We start from the raw sequence: 10,684 nt of genomic DNA, 5'->3' as shown, positions 1-10,684 counted from the left end.
ACAGATATCTTATTTAAAATAATTTTAGACAATACAAAATAGCTGAGATTTCACCTCCTAAATAAACCAAAGATCTATATGAAATATCTTTTTAAAAAAATATTCAAATAAAAGGAGGTTTAATTAATGGGGTAAATATTAATTGTTAATGGGAAGACAGCATCAATATGATAAAAATGACAGTTTTACCTAAACTATATACATTCAATGCCATCCTAGTTAAATTATCAAAATATTTTTTTACCACATTAAAAAAAATAATTACCAATTTCATTTGGAAGAACAAATTGTCAAGAATATCAAAGGAACTAACAAAAATTGCAAAGGTGGGGCAGCTGGGTGTAGTAGTAAATAGATAGAATAGGCCCTGGAGTCAGAAGGACCTGAGCCCAAACCTGACATCCGACCCTTAACAAAATAACTAGCCATGTGAGCTTGGCCAAGTCACTTAACCCCAATTTCCCTACGTTTCCCCTTTAAAAAGGAAAAAAAAAATTACAAAAGAAGGAGTTTTAGCAGTACATGATCTTCAACTATATAATAAAGTAGTAATTGCTAAAATTGTCTGGTACTGGCAAATAAATGGAAACATTGATCAAATGGAAAACAGAAGACAAACAATTTGCAGCATTAAATGATTATAGAAAGCTTGTTATTCAAAAAATTTAAAGACTTAAGTGTTAAGGATAATGACTCATTATTTGGTAAAACCAAAATATATTCAGAAAACACTAAGGCAGAAACTGGAAACAAACCAACATTTTATGCTGTTTACCAAGATGAAGTCAAAATGAATACAGGACCTACATATCAAATTAGTGCAAGGAAATGTGAAGAACATGGAATGCATAATCTATCAGTGTTATGCATTGGTGGAAAGAGAGAGAGAGAGAGACAGAGAGAGAGAGAGACAGAGAGAGAGAGACAGAGAGACAGAGAGAGAGAGAGAGAGAGAGAGAGAGAGAGAGAGCAGTGTTTAATTTACATTAAATAAAAAATGTCCAATTAAAGAAATATAACAAAGATGAGAGAGAAAGTAGAAAGTTTTATGGGGAGGGGGGCTAATAGTTTCTCAGAAAAAGGTTTCATATCTCAAATATGTAAATAAATTTCTCAAATTTATGAAAGTACATATCATTCTGAAATTTATTAATAGTGAAAGGGAATGAACAGTCAGTTTTTTAATGAAGAAATAAGAATAATTTCTAGTCTCATGAAAAATGCTCTAAATCATTATAGAAATGCAAACTAAAACAACCTTGAGATAATAGTTTACACTTATGAAATTGGTTAAAATGATTGAATGGAATAATGAAAATTGTGGAAAGGTCTGTGGAAAAATCAGGGCACTAATTCACTGTTGGTGGAAATGTGAACTGATACAACATTTTGAAGAGCAATCTTGAATTATGCACAAGAAATTATTAATCTAATTACAACCCCACAAAAATTTCCCAATATGATTAAAGGAAATACTCTATATGTTCTTAAATATTTATAGCAATTCTTTTGTTGTGGTAAAGAATTAGAAATTGGTGGAATGCCTTTCAATTGGGGAATGACTCAACAAATTTTGGTATATGATTGTGATGGAATGCTATGCTATAAGAAATGATTGAGTTCAATGACCTTTAGAAAAATATGGATAGAATTGCTTTAAATAATGAAGAATGAAATGAGTAAAAGCAAGAGAACATTGCATAAATAGAAATATTGTCTTTAAAAAAATTACATACTGAGGGATATTGAAGCTAGCAGAACAGCAACATTAATAATGTCCAGTATATATGTGACATTTGAAGATTTACAATGTTCTTAGCATGTATTTCTCTTCTAGAAATAACTGGATGACAACTTGCCAATTATTTCATAGAAGAAGTTCCTTCATAATGGGATGGACTAGATGACTGATGAGGTCCCCTCCAACTCTTAAATTGGATAATGCTGTTATCCTTGTAAAACCCTGAGAGGGACATATAATTATCAATCCATTTTATAGATAGGGAAAGTGGGGCCAAATGAGGTTTAAGTAACTAGAGCAAGGGCACTCAGCTAGTAAATTTGGAGGGAGGGAAAAAGGAAAACCAAGAAATTCCTGATACCAAGGTAAACACTGCACTCACTACACAAAACTAAACCTAATAATAATTAATATTTACAAGGATATTGAAGATTGTTGTGGGGAGCCAAGGCAGCCTGATTCAGGACTCAGATAAAAATCTCACTATGTTCCTTATAGAAGGCCCATATCGGAATGGCTTTTTGTTAAACTGCTCCTAAGGCCTTTTGATATGGGTTACACTTAAAGTATGTTGTTTGAGTTCTGAGACAAATAGGCTCTACCACAAGACTTTAGTTGTTCAAAACCTATATATTTGATTCTTAGGTGGTCAATTCCTATTCAGAAGTCCTTGATAATGCAGCTTTGGTTTCCAGCCTTGAAGCCAGCTCTAGAGAACATCCTTTGTTATGTGACTGCATATGAAAGGAGTTAACTGACTCTTCCTAAGACTTTCTGGCAGCTAGATCAAATTACCTAATCTATGCTACTTCAGAGATATGACAGACTAAGATAATGATTAGAATACACGAATACATTTTTTTCTCATTCCTTTATAAAAACCTTGTCCCAAGAATCAATTAATGGAGTTCATGGTTTTTCCTTGAACTACCCACATAGTCTGGTAACTTAATGTTCACTACTCTGATCATTCTTAATGCTGGACCCTGAGCAGCCCACGGCAGATTGTAAAATACTGCTATTATAGTCGAGTCTCACAACAACCCTATGAGGTAGCTTCAGGTATTATTCATGCCATTTTACAAATGAAGTTCAATGAAATTAAGTGATTTATCCAAGCTTGGTTACCCAGTTCAAGAGAGTTATCAGTCAGTGAGCCTGAAGTAGGCAATGGGTGGAAGCAAGGTAAGCCTGAAAAACAAAAGATGCCCTAAATACAGATAAGGTAATACATAAAACTCCTTTAAATTATTAAACTCTTTGTAAAAATAAAAAAAAATCTTGAGTCTTTGGCAAATAATTATTCATAGTAAGGTGTGAATATCTGTGATAGTAATGGAATATAAAGATCCCCTTGTATTGGCTTGGTTTTTGGTTTGATTGTGTTAAAACCCAGAGTTTGTTAATCCCACCTGTAGGATGGACTTGTTGACTTGAAAAAAGAGGGCTGGACTGGGAGGAGCTGGTGTCATAGATTTGGAGAGACACAAGAGAGAGGCAGAAGAATTTTTTGGAAGCAGCACCCTCTTGAAGGCAGGGAGACTGAGAGGATTGCTGAAGGACACTTTGAATTGCCCTGAACTTTTGAGACCTGCCCCCGGAGCTGTCAAGGACTGAGGAGACATGGCTGTTTTGCTGGTACTTTGTCTGTCTGTTTTGATGTTGTTTTGCCAGATTTGTCCACTGGTGAAGTACAGTGCTGTTGTTGCAGGGGTCTGGGAAACTTTCTGTTGGTTCAGAGCTACTGAGACTGCCCTGCAGACAGAGAGTGAATACTGTCCACTGGTGAAGGACAGTGCTGTTGTTGCAGGAGTCTGGGAACCTTTTTGTTCATTCAGAAGCCCTGAAGAAGGATTTTCTTGTTTTATGTTTACAGAAATCCTGGGAGAGGGTTTTGCTAATGTTTCAGGGGTCCTAGGACTGTTCTGCAGATAGAGGATGAATTAATGAAGAGACTGGCAATGTATCTTGTGGCCTTGCTAAGCTTTTTCTCCCCAGGAACAAAGATTGCTGAGAACCTGCCTCATGTCAAGATGAAGAAATGACTTCCATTTGGGTATTAAGTGCTGTGCTTAAACTTGACATAACTCAGGGGTAGATTCAATTGTGATGCAGGGGTGGGGAACTTTTGACCTTTTTTGTGTTCTATAATTGAACAAATGAATGTACTTTACTTATGATTGGAAACTAATCTCCATTTGAGAAGAGGGGCTTTGTGATGGACTAAATGAAGGTACAGCCTAGGGGTGGAATCTTATTTAGAACTGGGACTTTGTAATTGATTGAATGAATGTAAGGTCCTGGGGTGGGGTAGTACTTGAAGATTATTTAATCACACTTAGTAAATGCTGTATTTTGAATGATGTCATGTTTTGATCTTCTCTGTTCTTAATTTGTCACTCAATAAAATGGAGAGCACCTATGCTGGTATTTTTAACCTTGGGAAGTTGCCTTTCCTTGGCATTACATTACAATATCCTTAATTAATATGCTTCTAAACAAAAACCTAGGTAAGATCATTTTAATCAAGAAAATGGGGGGAATTATTGGAATGTGGAGTGGTTTTAGAGCATGAAGTTAACAAGAGAAAAGCTGACTTGTTTAGGGTCCATGAGTAAGTGACTTTAGATGTCCAATTCAAAAACTCGATCCAATAAACATATATTAAACACCTATTATGTGCCAGGTTGAAGTTACAATTGAAAAATTAAAAAAAAAAAGACAGCCTTGGCCACAAATAGCTACAATCTAACAGGGGAGACAATAAAGAAAAAGAAGCAAGAAGGGAGTTAGGGCATGAGCAAATACACGTTACTGTGCATTTTATTCCACAGAATTGAAACCAGTCAGAGAATAAGATGCAAGGTGGAGTGAGATGCAATGCTCTCTTAAGAATAGCTTTAAATGACTAAGTCTTTCAACTTTTTAAAATTTGTTTTAATTTCCTCTTTTCTATTTTTTTATTTTTAATTAATTTGTTTGTTTCCTTTTAGTTTACAGGATTCAATTCCACAGTACCTTGAGTTTCACATTTTATCCCTCTTCCTCTCCTTCCTGCCATGGTGGCATATAGGCAAGAATAGGATCTGCAAATACTTTCACATTATACATTAGTCAGGTTATAAAGACAGATTGTATCAGCTGGAATGGAAAATGGTAAAGAGGACATAAAACTAAATAAGAGAAGGAAAAATTTCAGGTAATTTGCTTCCACCTGGATATAAACTCAGTTCTTTCTAGTTCTTTCTCTGTTTCCACATATTTCCTTCCATCATGAATCTTTTGGGATTGACTTATATCACTGCATTGGTGAGAGGTGTCCAGTCTATCAAAGTTGGTCATCACACATACATTGTGTCTGTAATTGTGTACAAATTTCTCCTGCTTCTACTCTTCTCACTCATCATCAGTTTGTATAAGCCTCTCCAGGTAAATATGAAGACCATATGTTCCTCATTTCTTATAGCACAATAGTATTCCCTAATATGCATATAACAAACATGTTCAACAATTTCCCAATTTATGGGCACCGCCTTAATTTCTAATTCTTTTCCACCACAAAAAGAGCTTCTATGAAACATTTTTGTACATATGTCTCTTTCTCCCAATTCTATGATCTCTTTGGGATGTAACCCTAGGAGTGGTATTGCTGGATCAAAGGGTATGAAAGTATTTATAGCCATTTGGGCATAATTCCAGCTCGCTCTCCAGAAAGGCTGGATCAGTTCACAACTCCACCAGCAATGAATTAGTGTTCCAATTTGCCCACATCCTCTCCAGCATTTGTCAATTTCATGTTTTGTTATCTTAGCCAATCTGACTGGTGAGATGTGGTACCTCAGAGTTGTTTTGATTTGCATTTCTCTAATCAATAGTGAATTAGAGCATTTATTCATGTCCTTATAGATATCTTTAATTTCTTTCTCTGAAAACTGCCTGTTCATATACTTTGACCATTTATCAAATTGGGAATGACATGTATTCTTATAAATTTTACTCAAATCTATATATATATATATTTTAGAAATTAGTCCTTTGTCAGAGAAATAGGTTGTAAAGATTCTTTCCCAATTTTCCACCTCTCTCTTAATCTTGGTTACATTGGCTTTGTTTGTACAGAAGTTTTTCAATTTCATGTAACCAAAATTATCCACTTTACATTTTATAATGCTGTCTAATTCTTGTTTAGTCACAAAGTCTTTCCCTCTCCACAAGTCTGATAGGTAAATTCTTCCTTGTTTTAGGAGACTGCTTACAGTATCAACCTTTAGACCTAGATCATGCACCCATTTAGACTTGATATTAGTATATGGTGTTAGAAAATGGTGTATGTATAGTTTCTGACATACTATATTCCAGTTTTCCAGCAGTTTTTGTCAAATAGTGAGTTCTAATCCCCAAAACTGGGGTTTGGGGGTTTATCACACAATAGATTACTACAGTCATTGACTTCTGAATCTCATGTGCCCAATCAATTCCATTGATCCACTCTGATATTCCTTAGCCAGTACCAAGTAGTTTTGATGACTGCTGCTTTATAATACAGATTGAAATCTGGTGTATCTACTCCACTTTCCCTGGCATTACTTTTCATTAATTCCCTTGATATTCTTGACCATTTATTCTTCCAAATGAATTTTGTAACTATATATTCTATCTCTATAAAGTAGTTCTTTGGTAAATTAATTTGTATGGCACTAAATATATAATTTAATATAGGTAAAACTGTCATTTTTATTATATTACCTCGACCCAGTCATGAGCAAATGATATTATTCAAATTAGTTAGATCTGGCTTTATTTGAGTGAAAAAGGTTTTGTACTTGTGGTCATAAAGGTCCTGGGTTTGTTTTGGCAGGTAGATTCCCAAATATTTTATAATGTGTACAGTAACTTTAAATGGGATTTCTCTTTCTATCTCTTGCAGTTGAATTTCATTGGAAATATATAGGAATGCCAAGGATTTATGTGGGTTTATTTTATATCCTGCAACTTTGCCAAATTTATTTTTTTTTCTCAAGTAGTTTTTTTACTTGCTTCTCTAGGATTCTCAAAGTATATCATAATATCCTCTGCCAAGAGGGATACCTTGGTCTCTTCTTTACCTAATTTGATTCCTTTGATTTCTTTTTCTTCTCTAATTGCTACTGCTAACATTTCTCTTTTTTTTAAAGCAATCAGGGTTAAGTAACTTGCTCAAGGTTACACGGCCAGTTATTTCTGGGTGTGGTGCTGAGTATCTGAGCCCGGATTTGATCCAGGTCATCCCAACACTTGAGACAGTGCTCTTACTCGCTGAGCAACCTGGCCACCCCTAAGCAATTAGGGTTAAGTAACTTGCTCAAGGTTACACGGCCAGGTGTTTCTGGGTGGGTGCTAAGTGTCTGAGCCCGGGATTAGATCTCCAGGTCTTCTCAACACTGGAGCCGGTGCTCTTACTCGCTGTGCTACCTGGCCGCCCCAAACTGCTAACATTTCTAGTACCAGATTGAATAAGGGGGGTGATAGTGGACACCCTTGTTTCACCCCTGATTTTATGGGGAATGCTTCTATCTTCTCCCCATTACACATAATACTTGCTGATGGGTTTAAATAGATGCTACCTATTATTTTAAGGAAGGCTCCATTTATTCCTATATTTTCTAATGTTTTAATAGGAATGGATGTTGTATTTTGTCAAAAGCTTTTTCTGCATCTATTGAGATGATCATGTGGTTTCTGCTAATTTTATTTTTGATATGATAAATTCTATTGATGGTTTTCCTAATATTAAACCATCCTTGAATTCCTGGAATAAATCTTACCTGAACAAAGTGTATTATTCTTGAGATAACTTGCTGTAGTCTTTTTTCTAGTATATGATTTAGAATTTTTGCATCTATATTCATGAGGGAGATTGGTCTATAATTTTCTTTCTCTGTTTTATCTCTTCCTGATTTATGTGTCAGTACCATATTTTTGTCATAAAATAATTTGGTAGGACTCCGTCTTCACTAATTTTCCCAAAGTGTTTGTAGAGTATTGGAATCAATTTTTCTTTAAGTGTTTGATAGAATTCACTAGTGATTCTGTCTGGCCCTGGAGATTTTTTCCTAGTGAATTGACTGATGGCTTGTTCAATTTCTTTTTGTGAAATGGGGTTATTTAAGTAATTTGCTTCCTCTTCAGTTAATCTGGGCAACTTTTAGGTTTGTAAATATTCATCCATTTCCCTATGATTTTCAAATTTTTCTACATACAATTGGGAAAAATAATTCCTAATTATTATTTTTATTTCTTCTTCATTGAAGGTAGATTCACCCTTTTCATTTTTGATACTCATAACTTGAATTTCTTTTTTCTTTTTTTTTTATCATATTCACTAAGGGTCTATCAGTTTTGTAGTTTTTTTTTAATAAAACAAGCTATTGGTTTTATTTATTAAATCAATAGTTTTCTTAATTTCACTTTTATTAATCTCTCCTTTAATTTTCAATATTTCTACTTTAGTATTTGATTGGGCATTTTGAATTTGTTCTTTTTCTACATTTTTCAATTCCATGCCCTATTTGTTGACCTCCCTTTTCTCTAATTTAACCATTTATGCACTCAGGAATATAAAACTTCCCCTAAGAACTGCCTTTAATGTATCCCATAAATTTTGGTATGTTGTCTCATTATTTTCATCCTCTTGAATGAAATTACTGATACTTTGTATAATTTCTTGTTTGACCCACTCATTCTCTAGGATCAAATTTTTAAAATTTCCAATTAGTTTTTTAATCTGTCTTTTTCTGGCCCTTTATTGCATATAAATTTTATTGCCTCATAATCTGAGTAAGATGCATTTAATATTTCTGCCTTACTGTATAGAATTGTGAGGTTTGTATGCCCTCAAAGGTGGTCAATTTTTGAGAATGTGACATGAATCACTGAGAAAAAAGTATATACTTTTTTATCCCCAGTCAGTTTTCTACAGAGATCTATTATAACTATCTGCTCTAAAATCCTGTTCAGCTCCTTAACTTCCTTCTTGTTTCTTTTGAGGTTAGATTTATCAAAGTCAGAGAGGGGGAGATTAAGGTCTCCCACTAGTATAGTTTTGCTATCTATTTCGTCCTCTAATTCCTTTACCTTTTCCTCTAGGAATTTGGATGCTAAACCTCTTGGTGCATATATGTTAAGTAATGATATTGCTTCATTGTCTATGGTGCCTTTTGACAGGATATAGTTTCCTTCCTTATCTCTTTTAATTAGGTCAATTTTTGCTTTTGCTTTATCTGAGAAAAGGATTGCTACCCCTCCTTTTTTTTTTTTTACTTTAGCTGAAGCATGATATATTTTACTCCAGCTTTTTATCTTTACCCTGGGTGTATCCCTCTGTTTTAGATGTGTTTCTTGTAAACAGCATATTATAGGATTTTAATTTCTAATCCATTCCGCTATCCATCTCCGTTTTATGGGAGATTTCATTCCATTCACATTTATGATTGTTATCTGTTTCTTTCCCTCCATCCTATTCCCACCGCTTTTAATGTTCATACCCCCCTTCTCTTTCCCCCTCTTAATAGTTTTTTCTTTTGTCCACTGCTTCTCTCAGCATTCCCTTATTAGCCCCCCCCTCAATTTTCTTCCCCTTTCCCCTTAAATCTTCCCTCCCTACAAATCACTCCCACCCCCGTTTCTTGGCCTTTCTCACTCCTACTGCATGTAGGATATTTTTATACTTAATGAAGTATGTTATTTTTTCTTTGCACCAAGAGTGACAGGAACAAATAAATCCCATGCAAAGCTCCTCTCCCTCCCCTCTTTCCCTCTAAAATGATACTTTTTGTGTTTCTTCTCCATAGAGTCTTATGTTGTTTAAATTGTTTAATTGTTAAATTGTTTAATGAATGCTTAAATTGTTGTCATTCCCTCCTTGTACCAGAACCAATGAGGGAAAAGCTCATATGATTCCCATCTCCCTCCATTCTTTTCCTCTGCTATACAGTTTTTATGCCTCTATGTGTGGCATAATTTACCCTTTTCCACTTCATTCATTCCCTTTCTTCCATTGCAATCCCTTTGTAGCACTTAATAAGATTTTTTTAATTGTCATTTTGTTTATTTTATGCTGATACCCTCTACTTGTCTATAACCAGTTTGCTCTTATCAAATAAATAGCAGGGTGTGTGTGTGTGTGTGTTTTCCTTGTTTACCTTTCTAAGTCACTGCTGCATCTCGTAATTGGAGGTTGAATTTTGCATTGAGTTCTGTCTTTTTTATCAAGAAGGTCTGGAACTCTGTTATATCATTGAATGACCATCTCTTTGCTTGGAAGGATATGTTCAGTCTTGCTGGCTATGTGATCCTTGGTGGTAACCTGAGCTCTTTTGCGTTCTGGAAAATTGTATTCCACGGCCTTCAATCTTTCAGTGTAGAGGCTGCCAAATCCTGTGCCATCCTCACTGTGGACCCTCGATATTTGAATTGTTTCTTTCTGTCCACTTGAAGTATTTTCTCTTTTATGTGGTAGTTCTGAAGTTTGGCCACAACATTTTGGGGACTTTTCTGTTTGGGATCTCTTTCAGCAGGTGTCTGGTGGATTCTCTCAATTTCTATTTTACCCTTAGGTTCTAGTATCTCAGGGCAGTTTTCCTTAAGGAGCTCTTGGAAAATGTTGTCCAGGCTCATTTTTTCATCATGATTTTCTGGTAGGCCTATGATTCCCATATTATCTCTTCTTGATCTGTTTTCCAGGACAGTTATTTTTTCTTTGAGGTATTTTACCTCTTTTTCTAATTTTTCATTCTTGTTGTTTTGTTTGACTAATTATTCATTCATCATATAGTTATTTGTTTCCATTTTGTTTACTCTAGTTTTTAGCAAATCATTTTCCTTGGTTAATTCTTGGAGCTCCTTTTCCATATCATACACTTGTCTTTTTAGAGAGATGTTTTCCTCATTATAATGTTTTTTTTT

Source organism: Petaurus breviceps, unplaced genomic scaffold (genome assembly GCF_028583685.1).
Source record: "Petaurus breviceps papuanus isolate PSGF00001 unplaced genomic scaffold, PetGlider_PUasm1.0 41, whole genome shotgun sequence".
Lineage (NCBI taxonomy): Eukaryota > Metazoa > Chordata > Mammalia > Diprotodontia > Petauridae > Petaurus > Petaurus breviceps.
Note: the sequence above shows the minus strand (reverse complement) of the source record.